Raw genomic sequence first — 27862 nt, 5'->3', positions numbered from 1 at the left:
CAGTCGCTGCTCATGTCGGGGAAAAGAGGCAGGGCAGGGGGGTTGGGGGAGAAAGAGGGACGAGGGAGATAAATATATAAAAGAACTTGCCCGCTGCTCTCCAGCATCACACCGCGTTCTTCTGCGCCTCTCCTCTTCTGAAGGCACAGGCTCCCAGCCTGGCCTGTGGCCAATCCTGAAGCTGCTCTCATCATGAGAGCAGCTTCAGGATTGGCCTGAGCGCCATCAATTTGCACTCCAGGACAGACTGGGAGTCTGTGCCGGCTCTCTCCAACCCAGCAGCTTTGCTGGGTTGGAGAGAACTTTCACTACGCATGATGGCTTTGGCCGGCCTGAGACAACTGGCCAAACCATCATGTGCAGTGAAGGGAGTGCACATACCACTCCCTTCAGTGCCTGTCATCACTTTGGCCCCGCCCCAAAGACTTGGCACAAGGAAACTAAAACGATAATAAAGAGGTTTTAAACCCATTTTATTTTTCATTTTTTGGAGGGTGCTGTCTGGGAGGGGGGATGGGGGGGACGCTCCTCCACCATAGTGAGAGTCCCTGGTGCATGACGTTGAAAGTAGGGCATACTGAGGAGAGGCGACCACTGTGACAGGGCGGGCCATACTATGAGCAGACACAGAATGTACTGACATAAGGTTATATAAGTTAATGTGAGATAATGTGCTGTTCCTTCGTGACATGGATCATGTGACTGAAAGAAAATGAGTGTAAGTCTATCTACCTCTTCTTAAATAGGTCAGGACAGGTGTATTTCTAGAGCACACTTTCATCCTATAGGAGTTGTTTGGTACCATTGACAAATAACTGCAGTATTGTTTCTCAACTCAGTAGTAGACATTTAGTCGCCCTTGGAAAGATAACATTTGAGCAGACACTTCCAAACTTGATCCTTTGATTCGTGCAAATGATGCATTAGGCCACTCAGGAACCAGGCTCAGCCTCTCATTAATTTGATATGACCAATTCTAACAGTTCTCTTCCCACAGGCTGCAATAATATTAATGCTTCTGTACCCTACCCCAATAGAATAACAAGCACCAGCAAATTCACTAAACCTTGGTTTAATGCACATGCTAAAACATGAAGGTCAGCACATTAAAGCCGGAAAGAGAAACGAAAAGGTGAACTGTATTGAAGGAAGCTAGGGGATGAGGAACGCCCATGGAAAGAGAGCGGTGTGAAGTACGAACACAAGAGGGTGGCGGCTCAGAGGGAGGTGACAAGGAACACAAGGGGAAAGGGGGAAGGGGAGTTAGGAACACAGGAAGTGATGAGGGTGACATGGAGTATACAGGGAAAGTAAGCAGGAGTAACGAGGATCACACCAACTAAAGATGGAGGAGTAGAGAGTGGGACATTAGTTTGTGGCGGATAGGAGGAGGTGACGAGGAATGAATAGTGGGGAAAAAAGGATGGGATGTTGAGACAGAGTGAGGCACACAGGAGAGAGCCAGCAGGAGAGGACAAAGAGGGCTACGGTTGTAAAGAAGTTCTTTATATAGTTCTCTGCAAACACTGGAGTGGAGGCAGAAGTATACATCCAAAACAGCCAATTGCAATAGGTGAGAATCGAATACTTCACTGGGCTGAGACACATGTGATTGTCAAAGTGCCAAGCCATAGCAGCATTTGTTAATGTAACTAAACCAAACCCCTGAACATAACACAATAATGTATAGAAAGCAACATGACTCAATTAAAATATAGCCAGGCATATCACGAACAAACAGTCAAAACAGAACAGAATACAACAACTGCAGTACCAGAGAACAAAATTACATTGCAATAATCCAGGACAAAATACATCACTACTAAGATAAAATGGCACACAACAAATGTGCACAAACGTTCTTGGCACGCATTCCTGACTCAGTGGCGTAGCTAGCCCTATGGCCGCCCGTGGCGGTCCCTGCTTCTGCCTCCCGCGGCGGCCCCATTGAAGATCTGAGGGGTGCTGTCGGGTGACGGTAATTGCAGCCGAATCACCGTCCCGCGACAGCAGCAATGTAGAGGGGGGGGCAGGTCGATTGCCGCTCCTGGGACGGCAGGTAAGAGTGGGAGGAGGCCACCGCCCCCAAAACTCGTTCTGTCCAGGGCAGACCAGCCCCCTCCAACCCAACTTGCTACACCACTGTCCTGACTCCAGAAGCCTGTTTTTATGATACAGTGATAAGAGGTATTTGGAGCAAGAGCTGTCTTAACTGACCATTGAGGACATAAAATAGCACCAATCTGAAAATGTATGTGATCTGGACCCTTGCCTTTTAAAGACTTTCTTAGAGGCATTTTCAAGCCTTAGTGAAAAGGCCTAACAAGTAGATGTATGTGCTCTTGCATAGAGCTTAGGTTTGTGTGAACCTTCAGCTGCTTTTTTATTTATCTCTTTCACAGAGTGGGAACAATGGCAGCGATTCTCGCTCTCATTGAAGTATGACATAAACCATTTATATGCCGATCAACGGCACTGTTGTTTTGGCATGTTGTCAAGTTACTAGTTATCAAATATTGTTCTATTGTGATGCTGTGAAATTGTTTTCCTGTCACTAACAGGGATTGTAGGAAAATGGAAAGTAAAATGTGTCCTGCCTCATTCTGCTCTTAATAGAATTTATCGCCAAATCCATGGGTGGATGAGAAATCCCTGTAATCCATAAAATTTAAAATGACTTACTTTCTGGCCGTTGACCTGATTTCTGTAGTCCTAAACCTTACTTGTAAATGTCCAGCATGTTATTGGGTATTTAATACTGGAGTTATTTTATATGCATTGCTCATTTGGCATTTAGAGGGACTGTGGAATAGAGTGCCAAACTGCTTTGCTCAGGATTACTTACTCTTTTATAGTGGAACTTGAAGTAAGAATGTGGCCTCCTAGTTCCAAAATGTAAACTACAGATACCAGATCATAACTTTACCTTCTGTTTAACTTCTATGTCAAACAGGCTTGTTTGAAGCACTTTTACTGTATTATATTCCCTTAAAAATTAAGAAATGTTTTTAGACCTTTACAATGTATGATTAGTAATTTACAATCTCCAGAGTTTAAGGGAGTAAAATACTCTTCACACTCGTATTTAATCAGCGGTAGTCTTTTTGTTAAAGGTGCAGGCCTTTCACATTTGGAATGAAACAAGTTACTTCTTCCCTACTTCAACATACAACAGATCAGAACAAGCATTTACAATGCAATGGTTTTGCCTTTGTTAAAGTTAGAGCTATTGGCATTGCTCTTGACATTATTTTTAGGTCTCGCAGACGTAAAAAGTAGGCGTAAGCCTGCTGTCTGCGAGACATCTTTTGTTGGCGTGTTAGAAGGAATCTGAGACGGAGCTCAAGCACGAGCGTCGCTGTCTCAGATTCCTCCTCGGGGCCGCGCACAGCACCACACACGCATGCGCATACACAGAGACACACAAGCGCCCATGCACGCACCCATACATACAGAGAACCCACCCCCGCCGTCGCATACACACACGCGCGCAGACACACACACACTGCATACACACACTGCATACACACACGCTCCCCCCCTCCCCCTCCCTTCACGGCGCTGTGCCCATCTCCTGCCTCGCAAGCACTCACCGGGTCGGCTGGTGCTCGGCGGCGGGCCGGTCTCTCCTTCTCCAGCGGGGGCTCCATCTTCTGCACGGGGCCCCCCCCGCCATGGCTGGCACGGCATCTCCGGTCACAACAGGCTAAGGCAAAGCTTCCGCGAGGCAGTGGGAGTGGACACACCTCTTTCCGGCCCCGCCCACAACCAGGCGGCGGGCCGGACATCTGCTTCCGGTGTTTTCCTCCGGCTGCGGCGGTGATTGTTCTCTCGTCTCCTCCTGTAATGCACCGTTCGCTCCTCTTGTATTTTGTTGTCTCACGATGATCACTTTTGCCTCATGTAATGTAGCATTTGCTTTTGTAATTTGTTCACTTGTAATGTTCATAAGGGAGGGCTGTTTCTCGTTTACTTATAGAACAGAACAACTCTTTTAAAAATGGCGCCTTGACCCAGAAGCTGGTGTTTTTTATGCAGCATAATCGGTTTTGAAGATTGTTGTTTTGCAGGATGTGGTAATAAAATGTAAACTAGTTTCAGAAATGTGTGCTACATTATTCAAGCATGATTTTTATTAATGGCGAAAATAACCCTATTTTATTCTTTTGCCGAACAACCACAGTTGCCATGCCCTTGAGCAGACGGTTCATGTGACACAGTGACTTGACTGGCACTGTACTGGGTAAAAGAGCAGTCTCAGCTGTGACCCCACCCTTTTGTCACATGTTTGGTTAGTAACATAGGGCTGCCGGCATGGCTTTTCGCGGTCTCTGGAACATTTCAGTCAGTGCAGCGCATGTTAAGTGAGGCCTTCGGGAAGTCACTTGTTTGTCTTTACGATGATTGCGTTAAGTGCACATATGGGCTCTGGCGCCGCGTTGCCATTCTGGTTTCCCAAGTCTGCTGTGTCGGTTGTGTTGAATGGCGCTAGCCATTATGCCTTCGGCAGGTCAGTCTCCGCTTTTGGGCGCCACGGGGAGGTACTGCTGAGTCTGACACGAATCCACAGGACTTGTTGCTCTCTTACTGTATTTCCCGTTTCCACCGCATGTGCAGGACTATTTCTGCAATCAGCCTTCGTGAGTCGAGTCGCCCCCAAATTCACTTAACTACTTCCGTCAATTTATTTTGCTTGCTAGACTAGTGTTCCTTTCTGAAGTGGCATTGTTTATGTGCTGTGCCTGTGCCCGAGGAAAAGGCGTGACCAGGAATTGTTTGGACAGAGAAATGCTATCACACGAGAGTGATTAAGCCTTCTTTTTGGAAGGAAGTGACCTTTGAAAACCTTAAAGTTCGTTTTCTTAAAAATATGAGTAGTCGAAGGCTGGGCGTGCTGCTGCATTCCTCGGCTTTGTCACCTCTGGAACAAGCAAACCCTTCTCGTGCAGCTTGAAGAAATGGAGCCGCACTTGTCACTCTTGGGTAATAAAAAAGCGCACACTGTTGAGTCTGTCCTGGATGTGGCGAACAGCCTGCAGATATCTCTGACCCCAGAACCGACTGCGGAGGAGCAGAGGCTCCGGGTCCCCGAAGTACCACCTTGTGAGCAGAACGTAACCGGGTAGGTATGAAGAGAGCTCCTGCACGTGTGGGGTGCATACAGGGTTGTTTTGAATGCACTTTCTCTTTTAGCAGCTGGCCACAACTGAGTGGGCTCTCGTGTTTTTTGACCTGTCTCAATCAAACATGCAGCCTTCATCTTTTGTGCCCATTATTTATCATGCATATTAAATCACTGTACTTAGAGTTAAGAAAAATATGTGATCTCAGACAAATATGAGTTATGATAGACAGTTCAGATGCTGGCGCAGCTCTTTACATTTATTAACCCTTGTACAATCTAAGCCCTAATGGAGAGGCATTTTTTGTGTGCAGAATTTAAGCGTTGTGGGCCTCTACTTTTTAGGCAAGTTGGTGCATATATCTTTGGAAACTATTATTCGATGACACAACACAGCTATCTGTGATTATACGAAGTGTTCTTTGGCGACTAAACAAAGTGCTTGCTCTGCGCATTCAGTGTCCTGCAGGCACAATTGTTTGTGGGCACAGCTCCATGCGGCTGCATCCCCATGAAGACACAGTTCACTGCTCATATAACTCTATACAGGCTCAAGTTCTTGCCAATAGATTTCCACGTGAACACTTGAACACAAACTCCACGTGTAATCAAACCTATAGTTTGGCAAACATCCCTGCACAATCAACTCCCTTCAGACACACCTCCCTGCTAAACAAGCATTTGCAATGCAATAGGTCTCGCAGTTGTGAGATTTTGAGCTATTGGCATTTTAAATGACAGTGCCTTTTATTTATGTATTGGTTTTTAAAACATAAATAAAAGGCATTGTCATTTACAAAGCCAATAACTTAAACTCTCTCAAATGCGAGACCTATTGCATTGCAAATGCTTGTTATTTATGTTTTTTGTAAACATAAATAAATAATCTTTAAAAGATGTCGGTATTTGTCTAACAAGGTTCCTTTTAAAGTTAAACTGACTGCTTGGAGCTAAGGAGTGGGTGTTCCCCATTGAAGGCGATTCACTTCTGCGGTTCTGGGGAGAAGCCGTTCAATTACTGGTTGCAGGGCACCATTTATGTATTTTGTCATTTATGTTTCTGCTGCATGCAATGCTTAATTTGAACCAGTGGTTGACGGTGGGGCCCACAGGCTCATTTTTGCAGACCGGCACTTATTTTCTTGCATCAGACATTTACTGAGAGCAAGAGAGGGGAAAATTCACAAAAAGGAAAGAAGGAGGAAGAGAAAGAAAGAAAGAAAAACATTGCAAAGGGATAAAGCAGGAACCTGCAAGAGTTGCACTTTACAAATACTGACTAAGATACAGGGGGCGGGAGTGCCACGTGGTGGATTAGAGAGGCATGAGCTGGATTTAACACTACGAAGCCTTGGTGATTGGTGTACGACATTTAATAGCGCAGGCCACAGACATCCGAGCAGAGCTTTGGGAGCCCGCACCGATTCTTTTACAAAATAAGCACTGGCTGCATGTGGTTGGATGACGCCATAATGTTCTTAGAAGTCTTCAAAGCTTTGAGCCTGTAGGTATATGTACACAGAGCTATACACACACACACAGAGCTCCTCCTCTACACACATTGACAGGCTTTGTATACACAGCTACATACACACACAGCTACAGACATGCACAGTTATACAGACAGACACAGTTACACACACACACACAGTATTATACAAACATAGCATTACACACAGACAGCATCACTCAGCTCCTGGACACATCTGCACGCATACACAGCTACAGACCCACACATACACATAGCATAATACACATATAGCATCATACACACATACACAGCATGACTTAGCTCTTGTACACATATAGCAACATACACAGCATGACTTAGCTCTTGTACACATAGCTGCATACATACACAGGTACGCACAGTCCGTCAGTCTGCACTCACAGCCTGCACTCACAGCCTGCACTCAGTCTCACAGGCACGAAAACGAAGGCACAAGCAGGCAACAGGGGCACAAGCAGGCAACAGGGGCACAAGCAGGCAACAGAGTAACGGCACGAAAACGGAGGCACAAGCAGGCAACAGGGAGACACGAAAACGGAGGCACAAGCAGGCAACAGGGAGACACGAATTGTAACTTTAATAAAAGGAACCTTTCTCGCTGATGTGTCTGTGTGTATTTAATTCTATGTCCGTGTGTCTCTGGCATCTTTCTGTCCGGGGAATTGTTGTCAGGAGTAGAGTGGCGGCTCCAGAGTGTGAGGTGAGGGCAGAGGGCTGCGGGTCTGGGGTGGGCTGCAGGAAGTCGCTTCATTGTTTCACCTGTGTGGAAACCATTGGTTTGTGAGCGGGAGTGCAGGATCTGGCAAACATTGACTTGCTAACCGGCAAATTGGGGGTCAAGGAATGGCAGCAAAAATGGGGTCGAGTCATGAGGCTCTCAGTCCAGTCAACGTATACATTAATTAAAACAGTTGTGGCAAAGACCTTCCTAATTATGTCAAACCCCGTAGTAAATCTGTTTCGGCATAATTGGTCACAAACCGGCTCAATTTAAAAAATATCATATGTGGTTAAGATATATGCTGGAGAGACGGTTGTATACACGCCAATTGCCAAGTTATTCGAAGAGTAGTATCAATAGGGGTTAGCAGTTGTGACGCATCTTAAAATAGCATTGGGTTAACGTGCCTGCTGTGAAATATAACTTAACATTATATTTGTATTTTATGTAGCTTTTTCAATAGAAGAGATATTTGTGTCACCCGCAGGTCACACATTACAGTCCTTGGAATTTAACTAAATGATGTTTATTATTATCCAGTAGCTGCATGCGAACAGCAGCAGGCCATAAGGCTGGAACCTAAATGTTATTTTCCTCAATTTCTAGTCCTTCTAAGGTTACTAATCTCACTCACTGAGTGAGCTACATCTCGGGGGCATAAGATGGAATCAAGAATATCCGCATTGTTAGTCAGCCCTCCTGGCATGCGATAGCACCAGTCAGTCACAGCCTTCTGAACAAAGGTTTGGGCCCGGCCCTTATTGTTTTTATTTTAGGCACTGTACCAGGCGTAGCGCGGTGGTGCACATTTGCTCATGTCTGTGTAACCTGCTTGGGCGCGTGTGGGGATTGTCTCTGGCTTCGTGCCACACGTTAATGTCGAAATGCATCAACACGACCTTCGCGAAAGGCATTTACAGCGCCTGCCTGCACTGGTATTGATTGTTGTGACGGTTATCTCCACGCGGGAACAGGTAATATTAGGTGCACCTGCTCTGAAGCTGCCAGGCTCAGAGCAACCTCGGGCACCGACCGAAGCGAGCTGTGAAAATCACCTGCAGAATGGCCTCGCTGGTGGTCGTGGCCGGCCTCCTCCCCGCCCTGCTGAGCTGTCTGGGACCCTGGGCTGCAGCGAGTGACGGTAAGAGCCAGGGTGCCCTGGGGGGTGCACAGGGGGCGTGAGTCCCCACCTGCTGCTCACTACAGAACCCGGCGCGCGATGCATCCCGGAAATGTTCGGTGCCAGGGATTCAGTGGGAAGTACATTTAACTGCAGGATAGACACACACACTTACTGCAGGACAGACACACACTCACTGCAGGATAGGCACACACTCACTGCAGGATATGCACACCCTCACTGCAGGATATACACACCCTCACTGCAGAATAGACACACATTCACTGCAGGATAGGCACGCACTCACCCGTTCACCAGGACACACACACACTCTGGGTGCAGTGACACACACCCGCTCACCAGAACACACACACACACACACTGTTGGTGCAGTGACACACACCCGCTCACCAGGACACACTCTCGGTGCAGTGACACACACCCGCTCACCAGGACACACACACACACTCTGGGTGCAGTGACATACACCCCCTCTCAGCAGGACACGCATGCCCTCGGTGCAGTGACACACACCCACTCACCAGGGCACACACTCAGTGCAGTGACACGCCCGCTCACCAGGACACACACTCTCGGTGCAGTGACAGACACCCGCTCACCAGGACACACACTCTCGGTGCAGTGACAGACACCCGCTCACCAGGACACACACGCTCGTAAAAGTGCAAAGGGTTCTTACGAAGTTGGCCGTCAGTCGGGGGGCGTCGGTGTTGTACTTCAAGGCTGGGCTCCTCCGAGGCTGAGGCAGAGCAGGGTCAGGAAGGCGCCGAGGGCTCGCCCCATGGGCAGGGTCAGAGGTCAGCCCCCCTCGAGCATGGCTGGAGCCGGGCATCCGCTCCAGGGGCTGCGCACAGCCTCACCTGTCAGGGGCAAGAGGGGGCATCGGGCAGCCCAGGGCGTCCAGGTAGGGCAGAGAGGGCTGCCGCTCCCGGGGCTGGCACCGGTGGGCACAGCGCGGATGTTGCTCCTGGGTGCTGCTGGCACCGGAGGGCACAGGGCGGGTGCTGCTGGCACAGGTGGGCGGGGGTTTGTTCCTCCGGTAGCTCATGTGGTTTCTGTGGCTCCTGCTTGGGACGACGCTGGCTGCGGCTCGGTGCCCCTCCCTCGGCTCTCACCTGCTGGCAGGGCACCCTCCGTGGGTCCCTCCCTCCCGGACAGACTCCTTCCTCGCCAGCCTACATTCAGACTCGGACTGCGGCGTAAGGGTGTCCACCCAGGTTCTAGCCTACAAACCCCTACCCCAAGCGGTGTCCCGCGGCTTCTGCCCTTTAGCTCCTTGTCTCTAGCCATCCCAGCTCCTCCATCCCACTGCCTGACCGCTTGTCTCCTATTCGTCAAGGTCCTGTCCTTCTCCGTTTGTACCCTCTAGCTCTGCCCGTTTTGGTTAGGCCCGACCTCATGCAGTCTCCGCTCCTAACCACGGTTGCCCAATTCCATCCCAACTTTTGCTCTCCCACCGCCCGACCCGGACTCTCCGGTCCTGGCTCCTGTGTCCAGAGTCCTCCCTCCTCGTCCCCGGCCTTAGCTCTGCCCTAGCTCCGCCTGCTTTCAGAAGCTGCTTCCCTGGCTCCCCATCTCAGCGTCCGCCCCCGCCTCTCTCACCCACCACTACCTGTAAGTGTTATCCTTGTGCGGTCGGACAGCGCGTGCCTCCAGTCTGCAGCAACCACAGCGCCCTCCTCATCGGTGTACCCTCTGCACCGCTCCACCCCAACAGACCTCCTCTCGCAGCACCTTCTGGAGGATGGAGAGTAAACACTGTGGCCCCTCACACTTCCATGCTCTTCAAAGGGAGCCCCCGGCCGGCGCTGAGTTCATGCGGGGGTTGTGGGCATCCCGGAAATGTTAGGTGACAGGGATTCAGTGGAAACGTTACATGCGCTGCACCGGCAGAGTGCCCCGACGCCTCCCCCTTCCTTCTCAGGCGCTCACCGGGTCTCGTCGGCGGCTTAAGAGCTCCCTCTCCTCGGGACTCTCCTCGGTCTCCGGCGTAGGTTGCAGGCTGCTTCTTCCTCCACTTAGGTCCCGGGCCGGCAGCCAATCAGAGCGCGGCCTGGGAAATGACGAGTGTCCCGCAGTACCGCCCCCGGCCTGCCTGACTTCCTGGTCGCGGGCCGGGCGGCGATGGGGACAATTCCTGAAAAACACGAAAACGGGTCCGCGTTGACGGACAGATTCACCTCCCATGCCCCTTCTGCGAACACGCATAAATAAAACACACGGAGAGCGGGAGGGGAGGGTGGGAACAAACACACGGAGAGCGGGAGGGGAGGGTGGGAACAAACACACGGAGAGCGGGAGGGGGGGGGGCAGGGGCGGGAACAAACACGCAGAGCAGGAAGGCAGGTGCACGGAGAGCGGGAGGGGGGGCGGGGGGGGCAGGGGCGGGAACAAACACGCAGAGCAGGAAGGCAGGTGCCGGCAATGCCGGACCAGATTCGGGGGCGTTCCCGGCTTTCAGCTGACGTCGCGTGACGTCGGCAAAAGCCAAAGAATCTCGGGAACGCCCCCGTGTCTGGTCCGGCATTGACGGACAGGCCCCTCGTCCAATGGCTAGCCTCCATTTATGGAGCTAGCCAATCGGAGGAGGGGGCGTATCCCAACCCACACACACAACTCAAGAGGTTTTTTGGCACATGCGCAAAGCGCATGGCCAGTCAAAACCTAAAAATGGGCATTATACCAGGTTTCTGTTAAAAAAGAGGCTGGGCATTATCTATGGCAAGTGCTGAGTTACCTTTGAATCTTTCCTCCAGTAGCCACTTAAGGTAGGGTCGAGTTTGAGACCAGTGGGGTTTCAAAGACGGTTCTAACACCAAGATTTAGACGAAGATGAAGAGCTCAGCCTCCAAATTATACTGGCTTGCACATTCTTTCATTATTGAAAAACCCCAAATGATAATAAATCTGAATCGTCAGACAAGAAATGTATTCCAAAATACAGTGGCGATTTGTATACGTTGAAAAATGCTGGTGTGGGATATGGAATGCTCGTCTAATCAATTTTTATGACTTTAATTTTCTAGATTGTGGGGGAATGCTTTCTGCACAGCTGACAAACACGGCGAGCCAGCCTGACAGACGACTGGTGAGTCAAAGTATCTTGTTAGTGCTGTTTTTATGACTTAATTAGTCTAAAGCTCATGACTCTAATGAAAGTATAGTTGCTTTGCCAGACTATTTTGCCGTATTCTAGTTTGGTTTACAAAGAGGAAAGATATTTTTGTGTTTGCCTTGCACTGTCAGGAGGAACAATTACTGTAATTCAGAATTCATTAGATTAATATCAAGTAGTTTGCTCCTGTTGTGTTTTAAAATTGGGGTAACACTTGCCTGAACATCTAAAGGGAAGAACACGGGGGCATATTACCAAGGGCCTTATCGCCGCTTTAGCGGGAATTTTTCCAGCTAAAGCGGCGATAATTTTATCGCCCTATTACCTAGCTGTCGCTAACACCAGTTAGCGACAGCTTTAAGGAGATAGCGATTATCTTGGGGCCCACTTTGCATGTCAGCGATAATTATCGCTAATGACATGCAAAGTAGGCATGCCAAGATGTTTGCGACTGGAAACAGTCGCAAACATCGCTATCTCCTATTATCTACTTTTGGAAATATTCGCGCTAAGCGCGAATATCTCCAAAGCTAACGCCTGACAAAAGCAGTTTTTAGCCATGTTATCCAATGGTAGGTGGATAACATGGCTAAGAGCATTGTCACGATAATGCATGAATAATGCTGATTTTCCAGCGATATTCATGCATTTCGCAGGATTTTTACCGCTTTTGAGATAAACCTTGATAATATCAAGGTATCTCAGCGGTAAAAATCGTCGGTGTGCGGCGATATAATTTTCCCGCTAACCGAGCAATAGCGATAATTATCGCTATTGCTTGGTAATATGCCCCACGATTTTCAGAGAATTTAAAAGGCATCTTCACAAATTCACTTCCCTTAATTGCTGTTGTCAATAGTAGCTGCAGCACCTTCCACATGGGCTCACATGCATTCTATGCATTCCATGATTACACATGCATAGGCTTCTCTACAGCAATAGAAGTTAAATCAATGTATCCTGTTGTATAAGGTGCTTCCTTGTAAAAGCAGTGGCTCAGATCATGCACAACAGGAGTAACGCAAAGTTTTATTTTACTGTACCTTATGACTAATTAGAGGATGTAGAGCACTCTTTTTGAGCACCGTCCTTGTATTCAGATTAAGAGCAGTATACTCACATGCATGGTATGCTCACAGAACTAGGCCAAGGCGTATAAAGCATATTCATTGTAAAAGTCTGATTTTGAAAGGACTCTTCTTGCTGACATTCTTCTACTCGCTTTTAAAGAGGTTTCTAGCATGATCTGAAAATGTTGCTGCATACCAACAGGTATGTAGACTTATTGTGCATGAAAAAGGGGGAAACTGCCACAATAATGCTTGCCCCTGCCTTTGTCAAAAGCATGTCAAGCAGAACACTTTTTTTCCCAATAAATGTTCCATTATTTACATGTGAATAATACATGTATGTGAACTTTGACAATTTTCAAGTCACATCCAAGGTAAATCCTTCCTTCTGATACATTCTTTATATTAAGGATTCTGTAACGGATCCACATGATTTAAAAGTCTGTGAGTATATTTCCAACAAATCAACCTTCCACAAATACACCTTCTCTACCTCCCAGTAGGCATCATGTGGCAACCAGGTAAACACAATTCTTCCAAAGGGTCACATTGGTCTCTAGTCCGTGTTCGCTGGTATTTTTATTTTTCAGAGTTTTATATAGCGTGAATTTGACCCAAATCGGGTATCAGAGCGCTTTACATAGCACCAGTTGCATTACATGAGGACACATTCATTTTTTGGGGGGGTTGGGCACGGGGAAATTAAGTGATTTCCCCCAAATCACAGGATGTCCAGCGTCATTTCCAAGACTGGAACCCAGTTCCCCAGATTCAAAGTCGACCGCCCAAGCTGTTAGGCCAACTCCTCTCCCCTTGGAATGACCCCATAGATCAGTGGCTGGCTGCTTAGTCCCTCAATCCTGCTACTCTCCTCGTTTAAAACACTCTGTAGGTCGTCCAATGCACCCCACCACCTTATCCCCTACAGAGTCTCAGCCCGTGTCCTCGCACTGGGCATGCTTTTCCCATCTCATACGGCAGGATGGCATCATTCTCCATGGCATAGTGTGAAATGATATCATTCACCAGTGCATTGCGGGCAACTCGTGCCATTTCTCAGGGAGCAAAAGCCAGCCGGGTCTGGTGGCTCAGTGGACTAACGCATCCTCTGCATGGGCCTGTGTTCGACCTCATGGTCACAGGTTCAAATCCTGGCGGGTCCACTCAGCCTTTCATCCATCTAAGGTCGATAAAATGGAATACCAACGATTTGGGTAACAATAAACATGTTATTCAGCACAATGAGACCCTGACAGAGTAAACGTGCGCTTTACAAATACACGTGTTATGTTACAAAAGACATTGGCGCTGGAAGCTGGGGTGCTTTGCAGCACCTCCAGAAATAATCATGCTGGAGTTCAAACGGTGAATGAGCAATAAAGATCCCTTAAATTTTGTCTTTATTTTGCAACAGTTGCTGTTCCTTCAAAGCCAGAGGCCAAATGTCAGGCAGACTATGTCTTTAGATTCATGTTTACTTTTCTTTCTCAGATGTTCGGACTACACAGTGAGAGGGTTTTGTAAAGTGAACTATGTGTTAATCTTGCTGGACTACAGGCTCTGCAAAAGGCAAAGATGGCGGATGCCATTTTTTTTATCACAGCACAATTTAAATAACTGTATATCTTCTGTACCAATATTTCAAAATACATCAGCACAAATGAAGTACTTTTCTGTAATTCTGAAGTGTGATGGAAACAAAGATTTTTAATAGGATCAAAAAAATCTAGACACTTTACTCAGTGATGTGCAAATGCTAAATGTTTTCTCAAACATGATTTCTACACATTGCTGTTTGTGTGCTTGTAGTTTTTTTTAGGAAAACTGCATGTCTCTGAAAATTTTGTAACCATTTTGATTGAAAATGTGCTATGTATTAATGTATAAATGATTGTGCACTACCACAACATGCATTGAGCAGTGGTCGAATTTCATTGAAAAAAGTATGGGAACGGTGATACTGCATTCAATAGGGGCGTGGGCGGTGAGCGTGGGGGCGGGGTCAAAGATGTGGCAAGCAAAACAAAATATTCTGTAAGTTTTTTAGTCTTTCACCATCAGGCAGCTACATATTAAATAACACACAGCTGAAATGAAAAATAAATTTAAAAAATATGTTACTCTGTGGGAAATGCAATATTTCTCGTTATGAAACCTCTATTAGTTAATGCGCTGCAGGGGTCTGTTTGTAACCAGAGAACCACAGAATTAAATCTTGGTTGGTGCAGTGGAGAATAGTGGCTTGTGTATTTTTAGTGCTACGAGGTCGCAGCCTGTGGAAGAAAGCACTTTGAATATGTAAGTCATTATTTTAAACTTGCATTACACATAGTATAAGATAGACTGCTTCAAAATGCGCAAAAAGGTTTAAGATAAAATGGTGCTTCCAAAAGATAGATTTTAGTAATACCCTGACTGTACGTACTACCATTTTCTACATAATTGTCCCTTCAACACATTAGTAAGTACTAAATAAGTACAATTACAATTAAAAGCACGCTCCCACAGCACAATTGGTAACTCTTTGCACAACCATTCAAAAGGATAAATCTTTGTCATCACAAAACTTCAAATAATTCAATCAATTAAAGCCAGGACTAGCTCCCAAGCATCCTTTACATTTGCGTATTACCCTTTACATTTGTAGACTTAAATCATTGCGTACATATGCATTTTTTTTCCAGGCAAGCAGGAATTTTGTCTGGGCAGACTTGTTTAGCTGTTTGCCCTTCTTCAGTTTCACAGCACAGGAGACTCACTGAATGACCATTCAGCTGAAGCATTTAAACTATTGGAATTATCTGTCCCGGGACGGTTGCCTTTCAGCAAAAAGTAGGGGAACGGTTCTCCATAAATCAACAAAAATATGGGCACGTCATGCCCCTCTGATCCTACCCACTTCAACCACTGTATATGACGCAGTGTGCTCCAAAATGCACAACCAGCTATACACCACGCCCTTACAATTCTCCTGCTGAATGGGCGTGGCTCATTTGCTTTACTTGTTCTTTGAGTGGCACTTAGATTTTTCACAATCCCTTTACTCCTTATGTAGCACTGATGTCAGCATCCTCACTCGGAAAATTTGATCAGCACCGCTTACAAAATATTTATTAACAAATATGTTACAAGGAAAGAAAACCTAAGGGTCGAAACCACCACCGTTTGTAGTACACCAGCCAGTGTGACTCAAAGGATAACTCCATCTGAAAACCCCAAAGTGAATTGATGGTGATGCTAGTGCTTAAAAACTACAACCCCTTCATATAAAGCTTCCGTGATACGTTTGAACGATATGGATCAATGACCCTTAATATCACATCCATGATTTGTGGCATGCAGAACTCCTCTCCTGGAAGGTATGCATTTTTATGCAGTTAAGTGGCTTATACTTTCTGCTGTATCTGATTTCTAAAGGGGCCACATTGACAAACTATGGAATAGTTTCTGGCTAGACAACTGGACAATCTCCCAAATAATCTGAAGGAAACAAGTCTGGGACAAAGGTTCTGGAAGCCTAATTCCGATTTGTAGCTCTTTAATTAGTAGCACTAAAACACCTTGGTTTCTGGAAACCCAAATCCTACTCCGGTCCCTAAGTGCCCATGACTGTGTGATGGTTGATTGAGATAATAGAACTGAGATTAGTGTGGCCATTGGGTGGTTTGAGCAGGTTAGTCATAAAGTGGCCGGGCCAGTCCATCTGAGGGAGCTTGTTTATTTTTTTTAGAGGCGTGTATTTTTATTTATTTTTGCAGATTTATTTAGTGGAACTCGACCCAAAGATATTGGAGCACTTTACGTGAGCACCAGTTACCTTACACAAGGACACATTAATTATTTGGTAGGTGCGGGGAGATTAAGTGATCTGGCCAGAATCACAGGATGTTGAGCCAACGCAGAGAATAGAACCCGTTTCCCCAGCTCGAAGGTCGTCAGCTCTAGCCGTAAGGCTGCATTCTCTCCCCTTAAGGCCTTTTCCTTGTTTATGTAGAATCTATAGAGGTTGCAATGCAGGTCTTGCAGTGTGGAGCCAGGACTTAAATGATTTTGTGAAACCATTCAAATTCGTTTGAAAATCTTTAGAGTCATGCTGATGGCTGAAGTTTCTGGTGTTAGGGAAAGGGGGCCTTGCTCCATTCCATTCTGCATGTGTGGGCTTGATGGTCGATGTCTAGGTTTAGTGAACTGGGCAAAGTGGATAGTGATGGCACTGTCCAGGTACAAGAACCTTTTTCTGAAGAGATTACTTATTAAACACCACATGTGGGATATTACAAGCTGCATACATTATTAAAGCCAAACAAGAGCTATCTTACAGGCAATATGTATGATGAATAATTAATATCAGTTGTGACAATGCATGCGTTTTAACATGCTTGTGATACCCTTATAATGAAATGCATTGACTTTTACAATGCATTTTTCACAGTAACAACTGATACATCATGTGTGTGTGTGTATATATATATATATATATATATATATATATATATATATATATATATATATATATATATATATATACATATATCTATATCTATATATATTTATATATATATATATATATATATGTATATATATACATATATATATATATATATATATATATATATATATATATATATATATATATATATATATATATATATTTCATGAATACTACAATTAACCCTAAAAAACGTGCACTACTACTTCTACTCAAGGTTGAGGGAAGGCAGTGTGGTGAGGATGGTAGTCATCTGTAATATTAATTCTCACATTAAATCTCAGGGTAACAACTGCCTAGTCCTACTGTAACCCTCCTGCTTTGAAGACAGTAGATTTTCCACTGCAGACCTTGCAACGCTAAGCTCTTGCATGACATTGCTTCTGAATGCAGGCATTTAAACTTAGCTTGGATTAGCACCTGCTTAAAAGGGGAAGGTGTATTACAGCTGTAGCCCAAACTAGAAACTCTATCCAATGTTGTCACTTGGGTACTCAAAATCATATTATAGGATCATAATCATTTCATGCAAAAGACTAGAGGAGCCCCACCTCATGGTTAGGTAACAGTTTTACCTTACCTCCTGCAGCTCCACAGGCTCAGCATCCACCTTTGAAAATGACACATTACATTAAAGATTTTATTGCCAAGCAAACTAATACAGGTTAGTAACAGTAGTTAACCTGAAAAACGTGGAACCCTTCCTACCAAATGCCCACAGTGCAGGACTGGACCTCTCCCACCTGGATGATGGAAATGCTTTGGTCAGTGGTTTCTCTAAAACTACTTTAGTCCCTTTGAAAGTCAGGATGTGGGTAGACTCATCATATACTGAAGAAATCTGACCGAGCACATTACCCCATCTGTGAAGGAACTACTTTGATTCCCTCTCCGTCCTTTGTGATCTTTAAGACCACCTGCATCATGCGCAGGGCCATCAGAAATAACATTCCTTCATAGCTGGCCGTGAAACTAGCTAACCAGTACAGGTGGGCTGTACCACACAAGTAGCCACAACATCACCTGTGGGAGACTTACATTGGCAAGGAGGGGGGAGACCAGATGGTTTACCTTCCTCTCCTATGCACTTAGAATCTTCTATAACATTCCCTCCAGCATCAAAACCCATCCAACCATCCTGTAATTCAAAAGGATATAAGACTCATCTGTTCAATGAGCATTACCATTTTACATAACAACTTGTCACTTGCCTCATTGCAGACGATCTTGAATCATAAATTTGGACTTTCACCCGCGCTTCAGCACTGTGTTGCTTCCCGAAGAGATGTTCTCTATATATACCCTTTCCTGTATACATTATAGATTACTGCAAGTCCAGTCTCTATCAATAGATATCACAAGCTAAAAATCCCCTGTATGTTTACTATGTACTTTATGGAGGTGAGCTGGACTACAGTTGGATATCACTGGTAGGCCATATAAGGCCACAGTATATGGTGTTTAATCTGCACCAGTTTCATGGAAAATGTAATGCCATGTGTGGATTGCACCACTTGCTGTGCCATCCACTAGTGTGGCACGGGAAAATATGGCTTCAGGCCTAGCATTATAGCCTGACAGCTGCCTTTTAAGCATGCCGCCTAACCTCTCAAAATAACTCTTTTGACAGGGAAAAAATCCCTTCATGCCAATATGAATGAGTCATCCCTGCGTAGGCCTAATAGCCCACAAGGTGGAGTGCATATTATTTAAAAGTGACTCTTGTAGACATTCAGTGTTGCCATGTGCCTACACTGACAAACTCACAAAAAGCTATTTTTCCTGTGGAAGACTCTGGCACTTCTATGAGAAAACTATAGTACATATTAGAATATTAATCCTGCTATTTTGCTTTTGAGACCAGCTACAAAAATAGTTGAGTATTTATTAAATGCTCAATGCAGTGGTGAAGTTGGATTTGTAATAAATATTTAGGAAAAGTAACCTTTAGAAATTTACAATTTCCCTGCATGGAGCCTTCCGGAAGCTCATTTGCATTAGCTTTCCAGCAGTTGCCCAGCTAGTGCTTGACAATAATGAGATGTAAAATCTGTTCCTTGAAACAAAAGATGGACGCTTTTCCTCTAAGGGTGGTGCCTAGTTAACTTAGGTTAACTTAGGTGCGGGAACCAACCGCCAACAAGTAAGTGGTGGTGGAGGGTAAAAGTACTAGGAGGAAGAGGGATATGGGGATCCCGCTTTTGCGGAACTAGGGTCCTCACACACCCAGCAAGCTAGGTGTCATGCTTCATCATCTGCACCTGCTCCTCGTTGGGTCGGCGCTGCAAAACCCAACGGGCACCTGCGAAGGGGCTCTTTGTCGGAGATCTTTTGTTCCTTTCCATGCCCTGGCTATATCTCATTTTGCCAGTGTGAGGCCAAGCTGCATCAGGAGTCTTTTATAAACATTGCCCTCTACCCCTTCCATAACGTGTAGCAGGGCAAACTGTGGCATGCGTGGGTGACCCCACCCCAACACCCCCCTTCCCTCACACTCTTCCCCAAAGTCGCACAAGGTCCACAGAGTCCAGGCTACAAACGACCTCCATAACACTGACGAATATCTGCATACGTACACCCGAGCCCCCCCGACTCACCCCAAGACCGACCCATACCTCCCATCAGTCACTCCCCCGGAAGATCCTCTGGTATGACAGGAGGCTCTAGCCACAGGCCACTGTATTCTGCCCAACGCTTCCATATTTTAAAATGATTTCGTGGGCATCCCCTGGCAACAAAGATCAGTTGTTCCAATCCCATACAAAAGTCTAGACCATTTTTCCACGCTGCCACAGACAGGGCTTGTGGATCTTTCCATGCCCTGGTTATATCTCGTTTTGCCAGTGTGAGGCCAAGCTGCATCAGGTGTCTTTTATAAACATTGCCCCCTACCCCTTCCATAACGTGTATCAGGGCAAACTGTGGAATACGTGGGTGTCCCCACCCTAACAATTCTGACAAACAGGCCAAGACCCCCTCCAGAACCGTTGTAGGGAGCTGCAGAACTAGACTGTATGCAGAAACGTGCCCTCCTCCCGGCCACATCAGAGACACTCCGGGGATGCAATCAGTCCTCCAACCTCTATTACCGCACTCACTGCATTTCACCATAGCTACACCTCCACGGGCAACACCCCCCCCCCCCACACTTCATCATACGGCAAAGGAACAAAAGATCTACGACAAAGAGCCCTCTTCCTCCTAGTATTTTCACCTCCACCACCACTTACTTGTTGGCGATTGGTTCCCGCACCTAAGTTAACTAGGCACCACCCATAGAGGAACAGCGCCCATCTTTTGTTTCAAGGATCTGATAGGGCACGTATGCTGCACCTCTTTAAAAAGCCCCACTGTCCCCATTTTTTATATAGATGTAAGATCTTTTCCCAGAACAGAGACAGTAACCTGGGTGTATGTAGGTGTTTTCCTCCCCACTGTGGAAAGAACAGTTATGGTGGACCCTGGAACTTTATTGATTTGTAAAGGGCTTGTCCTTTCACAAGTAAATGTAAGGTGATACTTGGGGAAGGGAAACCTTTTTTTCCCATGAAATGCTGGCTCCAGACCCAGTCGTAGGGAAGCTACTCCCAGAACCCGTTTTGAGTGACCGTAAAAGAGGGGGCAGTTAATTTCCCTGGGCACACCTCTGGGTGGACACACAGTTTATGTTTAAAGGAGAAAGTGTTTCCCCATCTTTGATTTTAGAAGTAGGGTATATTTTGGATTGCCTGCAGTAGAGAAAACAGAAACTGCTGAAAATCTGGGTAGAGTTGCCATGGGAAAGTTAACCCCAAAGGAGGAGCCAGGAGTCACCCGCATTTACTAGCTAATGCCATCCATAAATGTGGCACCCAAGGCACCCTCCTTAGAACACTTTCTGGACTTGTGGAAAAACAGAAGAAGATGGCTGTCACCTGATGTTTGGGACCTGTGAGGAGACTAGAAAGGCTAGACCTGCCGTCACATGTACCCAGGACAAAGAAGTGGACTACAAGGGTCAGTTGACTGACTTTCTGTGTGGCTTTAGGGACTCAACAAGCAGCAGCAGGCCTTTTCCTGAGTGCTCACTAGACCACTTGCAATTAGACGTGGACTGGAGCATGATGATGGCCTCTGCTGGAGAGAGTCCTAATCTTTAAGTGCTGCCACTGAGATCCTGAGACCATTGACTCTGTCTAATTGGACTTCTGCAATCTCTGAAAAGCTGTTGGATTTAGAAAAATTATGACTTTCAGCTGCTGTTGGATTGGAACAACACCCCAAGTTGATCTGACCAAAACATGACTTTGCTGGACTCAAGACACAGTTTTGACCTGCTTGGAGCTTGTCTACAGCAGCAAATTGTTTTCAGCGTGCTTTTGGTGAGAAAGTATCCAGTCTTGTGGAAATCATTGTCTGATACAGCCGGCAGCCTTGTCCTGCTGAAGGATTCTGAGCTCTGAAAAAGAAACTATGTCTGAACACAGAAATCTTGACCAACTGCAGGAGCGAAAACTATTCAGCTGACAAGACGACTTCCTTGGGTGTGAAAGTCAGTCTTTTCATGCCTGAAGCTTTTATTGTCAAAACCAACAACTTTAGCAGGTCCTCATCCAACGGCTATCTGGCTTTGAGAGAACCTCCTCAGAGACAGCCTGCAATCTTACCCCACTGTATGACTCCGACTTCCATTTCAGAGACTAAGTACTACGGAAAATTTTTGACAGGGATGATCTTGCTTGGCATATCGTCTCATGCCCTCTAGCAGTCAGCCTGAAATCACACCTACATCTCTGTCACCTGTGAACAGTGATTACTGATTGCGGCTTTACTTTTATCATGGTGTTTTCTCTCTTTAATATTTAAAGTTCATATCTCCAATTCCCCTTATTGGATTTTCATTATTTTGGTGTCATTTTGTTTATAAAATTCTACTCTTTGTTTATGAATTGAAGTGGAATATTTATTTGGTTGTGTCTTTGAATATTTTGCCTGGATCTACTGTGTGGGGGCTACGATCCACACCAATAAATAATTAACTTTCTTACAGTGGTCGAAGTTGCTTACTGACAAGTCCAAGAATCTTGCCTAACAAGCATAATGAAAAAGTACGTTAATTAAGAAGGCATCATTTAAATTTAGCTCAGGTCTAGTTGTTTTGTTGCTTCGTGTATTTTATTATGTTATTTCATGTTGTTTACTTTAGAAGTTACACAAATACTACTACATTTCCAGCCAAAATAAGAACATGCTTTTAAAATTCCTTTGGCAAACAGCCATTTACTACTAAGGGGCCTATTTAGATGCGGTGGGAAATGGCTCCGACCATCGTTCGGAACCCTTTCGACCACATTGAAATATGCTGGTTGTATTCCTTTCCAACGACCCATTTTGGTGGGGTCGGTCGGATAGCAATCCTAACTAGATTTCCAAATGGCCTCCGATAGGCTCGGAGAGCCCGTATGCGATTCAGAGAGCCTCCAGTAATGCCTCGGGTGGCTCTTTCCACCCGAGGGATTACGATGGCAGATTCCAACAGCCTTTTTGTGCTGGCCTCTCCGACACAGATAGGCTGTGGGAATCCGACTTTGGGATCCCCCAGCAGGGCCCCCATTGGTGCAAGGCCTCCAGATGGCGGCCTAGGGGTCACCTATGGTGCCCCCCTCTTGATCACTGCACCCGGTGGCAGCCTCCTCAAGGTTCCTGCCACCGGGTGCAGGGATGAACTGCACCTCCGCTCTTTACAATGAGAGCATGCATTCCATTCGGAATGCATGCTCCCATTGTAAATAATAGGAATAAGTTGCATCCTATTTGCTATGTTGGGACCGACGACAGGAGGTAGTTCGGTCCCAGTTACCAAACGATGTCGGACGGATTCAGGTCTGTCCGACATCATAATCGGGCCCTAAGTTGGTAAAATAGCTCTGTTCCAACTCTTCAACTATTTAAGACACTAGTCAGCTCAAATGAGTGTCAGAGATTGGGCTTTAAATGTTCTTTTCCAGTACTCACTTTATGTGATCCACCCTTCCCATGCAGTGATTTTTACTTGCTTTTCGAGTTTATGGCACACACGCTGGCGAACAGAAGAGGTACTGCTGAATGTTCGTAAATATAGGCATGACTCTGCACCTCCATGTTTAGACATCAGGGTTTGCTTCCCTGACAAATCAGCAGCTCATGCAGCACCATCTTGTAATGAAGGACAAGTAGTTCCTTTGGAGTGCAAAAAGACTCCTTATCCCTTCTCTTCTGCAAGGCAACTCCCACTTATTCCAGCATTAATATAATGAATTACCAATGCTGGTGCAACTCCCACTTATTCCAGCATTAATATAATAAAATACCAATTCTGAAACTTAAGGTAGAACCTTAAAGCTTAAAGCAGAAACTTAATGCCACAAACAGAACACATCCTTTCGGGCTATTAAAATAATGAAACAAAACGAAATGAACATAACATAAAAATTCAAGCAGTAGATACCAACAATAACTTAAAGAAATGAAACATTAAAACAAAACAATACATAAGAATAATAGCCTAACAATATAAAGAGCAACATTCTGAATACTGACTTCATCCATCCTCAACTTCCAAGGTTTTTCCATTTTCACCTCATACTTTCTTCAACACTTACATCCGTGGAAGTTTTTTTATTAACTCATCATTGAACTGCAAATACTGATTTAAAATTCTGTTCCCTACCTCATCTACTGAAATTTTACTAAATGAGTTTTCCAACAACCATTCCGATTTAAATTTGGATCTTGCACTCATGCCTCTCATGAGTTCTAAAGGAGAGACTCCAGTTATTGACAGTGGTTCTATACATTCAAACTGTCTTGAACACTAGTAGCTCCTAATCATCACCACTCTTAAAAGCCAATTGAATTGTTCCCGTAAGCACCCTATTTAATCATTCACTCATATCATTTCCACTGGGCTTTGTAAAGTGTTGCGGTGTGATTTTTAAAGTCTACTCTACTAAAATAAGGCTTCACCTTGTTAGATGCTAACTGAACCCCGTTCGACCAGGCCCATTTTGTTCGGTTATCCCCAAACCTTTTGCCTTCTTCTTTTTTTACTGACCCCCTTTTTGTTCGCTTTAGGACTCCAGGCACTTTTCGCGTGTGCAAGGATTTGAAATTTGCGTTGAAAGTCGCTTTTGAACTCGCTGCTAAACCATCTGACCACGATTAGAACTCACTCCCCATTCAAAAAAGCCTTGGAGACCTGGCTTTTCATGCTGTAGGATACGTGGGCAGTCTCACACCTATGCGATTATAGCGCCTTGACGTCCTTGGATATTTGTTGCGCTTTATCAATTCCTGTTCAAATCAAATCAAATCAAATCAAACCACTGCTAATCAGTGTTAAAGTGCAATGTGCTCTCTCCTTTAAACATTATATGATTGGTTTACATCTGTTTGGCATATTTAATTGTAATAGTAAGTTCCTTGTACAGCGGTATACCTTATACCCAGAGCCTGTGAATTAAATGCTACCATTGGGCCTGCTGCGCTGATTACACCACCCACAGACGTAGCCTTTCAAACCTGTCTAAGGCCTGCCACTGCAGGGCCTGCGTGCACAGTTTACTGCCACATTGACTAAGAGCCTATTACACCTTTGTTACATGTGATCTAATGAGTTTGATATATGAAAAGTTTTTGAAAAGAATTAAGAACTTGGCCAATAAAATTAAAGGTTTATGGTGATCAATATCCAGAACCTAAAAGCTAAAAGTTGTAAATAATTTCAGCTAACGCAAAAATGTATTTATTATTGCAACATGGTCTAGCCTTAGGCTGAACTATTGGCCCAGCCCCTATATTGTGAATACTTTCAGAAAGGGGTAATTTCTCTTTGCTTAGGACTCTTTGTGCTTTGCAGCCTGCCTCCAAACTACCTCTGGGCTTGGCTGACAGCTACAGGTTGTTCATGCTTTCCAGACTGCCATCACACAGGAAGGGTTGGGTGTTACAGGGTTTTACATCTGTATACTGATAGTCTACCTGGGCTGGGCGTGAGGAAGTTGGGGCGCACTAAAATTGTATAGGCTGTGTCCTGTCCTCTCACTAAGGACTGTTTTACCCCCTGCTGTTGTCTGGATCCAGGGCTGGGGTTGAAAGGGAGTGTTGTGCACTTCTAAAGTTTCTTTTTACGTCACCTCTACATCAAAGTCATTTTGAGAATAAGTAGAGGGACTCTGACCCCATGATTTCAGACACTTGTAGCCAGACGCTGCTGGCTGTACATGCTGCACTTTTCCAGAGGACTGCCAGGAGGATCTGCCATTGGACTTTTTTGCTTTGTAGTGCTGATATGCTGCCTGTGGGCTGAGAGATGGACTGCCACTTTGCTACGAAAACCCTTGTGCAGGTCTCCCTGCCTGCACTCTGCTTTTGTGACCCCTGTGTTCTCCATGGGCTTGTGGGCTTGCCTTCTCTCCCCCTGTTTTTGTGAGGGTTTTTTAGGGATCTAGGAAAATTCCTTTAAACTTTCCAGCGTGTGTTTGGGACTTTCTAGAATCAGCATGTGGTGAGCGCTCCCCTTTTAAAAGTAGCGCGGTTGAAGCACTTTGTTGTGTCCCATGGATCTGACCAGAAAGGTGCGGGTACTTGGTGGAGGAAGTTCTCAGCCCGACCTGTGTTTCCTCAACTGAGCGCTTTTTTTGCTACAGCACATGTGCTGAATGCTCAGCCCCATTGCCAGTAGATCAAGGTGAACGCCTCTGGTGCTACAGGGAGCTGCGTGCCATTTCTCCTGTATGACCTGGAGGAGGCCGTCACTTCTGGAGAACCGCCCGGTGCTGTGCGGCTTTGTTGAAAGAGCTGGTTACTCAGGGTTGCTTCAACACCAGGAAGGCCTTTGCCCCGAGTGGTTGCCTATGTAAGGATACTGGAGGGATCCGCGGAGAGGTGCCTTCATACCGAGCTCCTTTGCGTGCGGCGGGGCTGGGTGCGGCGGCTCAATGAGCAGAGGGGCTGTGATACACTACGAGTAAGTGCGGGAGAGGCGAAGTATCGGACCTCCAGGGTCCTCGCAGAGCTTTCCTGCACTTCTCACCTGATGGCCCTGTGTTGGGCAGCTGCATTTGAGTGCTTCGAAAGCAGGGGGGAATGCCAGTTTTCCCACACTGTTTGCAGTGTTTTGTATCTTCCCCCATTTTTCTTGATAAGATGTACCTGGGAGCACTCATACTTGGATTCCGCTTGTTACAAGGAAGTCCTCAACGGAGGTCTCCAATATCCTTTAGAAATTTGCCACATGTAGGAAACAGCCCACAACTACTGTAATGAATGTGGTAGGAGTGCAGGTGTTCCTGTCCCTTTTGTCGGGAATCTAAGTTACCTCATAATATCTAATAGGAACACAGGAGCGCTGTGCCCTATAACTTTATATTGATTTTGTAAGTACTGTTGTGTATATGGTGATGCTTTGGTAATTCCTATATGGTCTGCACCTGACTACTGCATTTTGTGCCCTGGAGTGTTATTGTATGTCATTATTATTCTTCATAGTATGCTCAGTAATGTTTCATGATGATTGCAACCAATACGTCTTGCTCTTATTACACATTCTGTGATGTTTGACAATTGCCTAGTTGGCAAAGTAATTATTGGTTTATGTCGTTTTGGTCTTGTGGTATATACAGCACAGGCTATTTGTTATCTAATATTGCGTGAAGTCTCTTTTTTGGTGTATTAATTGTGTTACAGGTGTGTGTGTGTGTTGCGCAAACAGTTTACACATTGCCTTAGGATAAGCCTGACTGCTCTGTGCCAAGCTACCAATGGGGTGAGCACTGTCTATCTGTGGTGTGTGACTAGAGTGGTGGGTTCTGCCTGGCTGACGTGCATACCCTAGCCAACCAGAAACCCCATTTCTAACATACCCAATTATCACTGATGATTTGGACAGCAAGACTTTCCAGGAAACCCAAAATTGAATCTGTTGTCTTTGTCCACAATGGCAATAAACACCATCTTGAAAAGACGTTCATCATTACAAGAATGTATTTTGAATGAACCTCGATCAGACCCATAATATATAAAAGCGGAGCACGGTGTCATGCAGAGAAATATTCAAGAACATGAAGATCAGAGGATTTAATGGGCACACAGCATAGTGAGGCAACCAAAATAGTGAAATTAGGGAGAATAAGAATAAATATCTCCATAAGGCTGGTCCTTCCACATATTATGTCAACTGTTCCCATCAATGTAATCACTTGACTACCTATAAAATTAGATAAAATCCCCATAGATTGAAAAGTGAAATAAGTAGTCTGTACGGTGTTTCAGCTCGTGGACACTTTGTAATGAAGGACGAGTCATTCTTCATATAAAATAACTTTATTCTAAGGCGGAAACACCAGAGTAGCGAAGAGGCTCTGTACCCCTTTTTGTCTGCCAGATCACTGCATGTGCATCCAAAAGTAGAGCATTCCTTTTAAGTCCCATTGACAAACAGTCATTTAGGCCAAGAGGAAATACATGCCAGAGTGTATTTGAACGAAGGATTACTTTTTCTCACAGTAGCTACCAAAGGCCAGTATTTCAGGAAAAAGCCCAGGGGTCCATTGGTTACACTATCCACTTAAGAGATATCCAGGCTCCACCGATGGAGATACCCTTCGACAGCGAGTGGCTCTTTGGACAGAAGGCTGACTCTTCCCTGGATTGTATCAAGAATCGCATGGCTAATG

General features: G+C 45.5%; 1 long non-coding RNA gene across 3 annotated transcripts in view; it reads left to right on the top strand.

Moving 5' to 3' along the window:
- The window catches only part of LOC147696968 (uncharacterized), a 628335-nt gene that overhangs the window by 89670 nt on the left and 510803 nt on the right, over positions 1 to 27862 (top strand). For 2 of the 3 annotated variants that reach the window (XR_015299274.1, XR_015299273.1), the window contains exons 1-2: positions 8378 to 8494; positions 11521 to 11582. This is a non-coding gene — a long non-coding RNA (uncharacterized LOC147696968). Of the gene's footprint in view, positions 1 to 8377; positions 8495 to 11520; positions 11583 to 27862 lie in introns of those variants that run through there. The other variant, XR_015299275.1, reaches the window with a different exon arrangement.

This window comes from Lissotriton vulgaris, chromosome 8, assembly GCF_964263255.1.
Source record: "Lissotriton vulgaris chromosome 8, aLisVul1.2, whole genome shotgun sequence".
Lineage (NCBI taxonomy): Eukaryota > Metazoa > Chordata > Amphibia > Caudata > Salamandridae > Lissotriton > Lissotriton vulgaris.
Note: the sequence above shows the minus strand (reverse complement) of the source record. Positions and strands in the feature narration are given on the sequence as shown.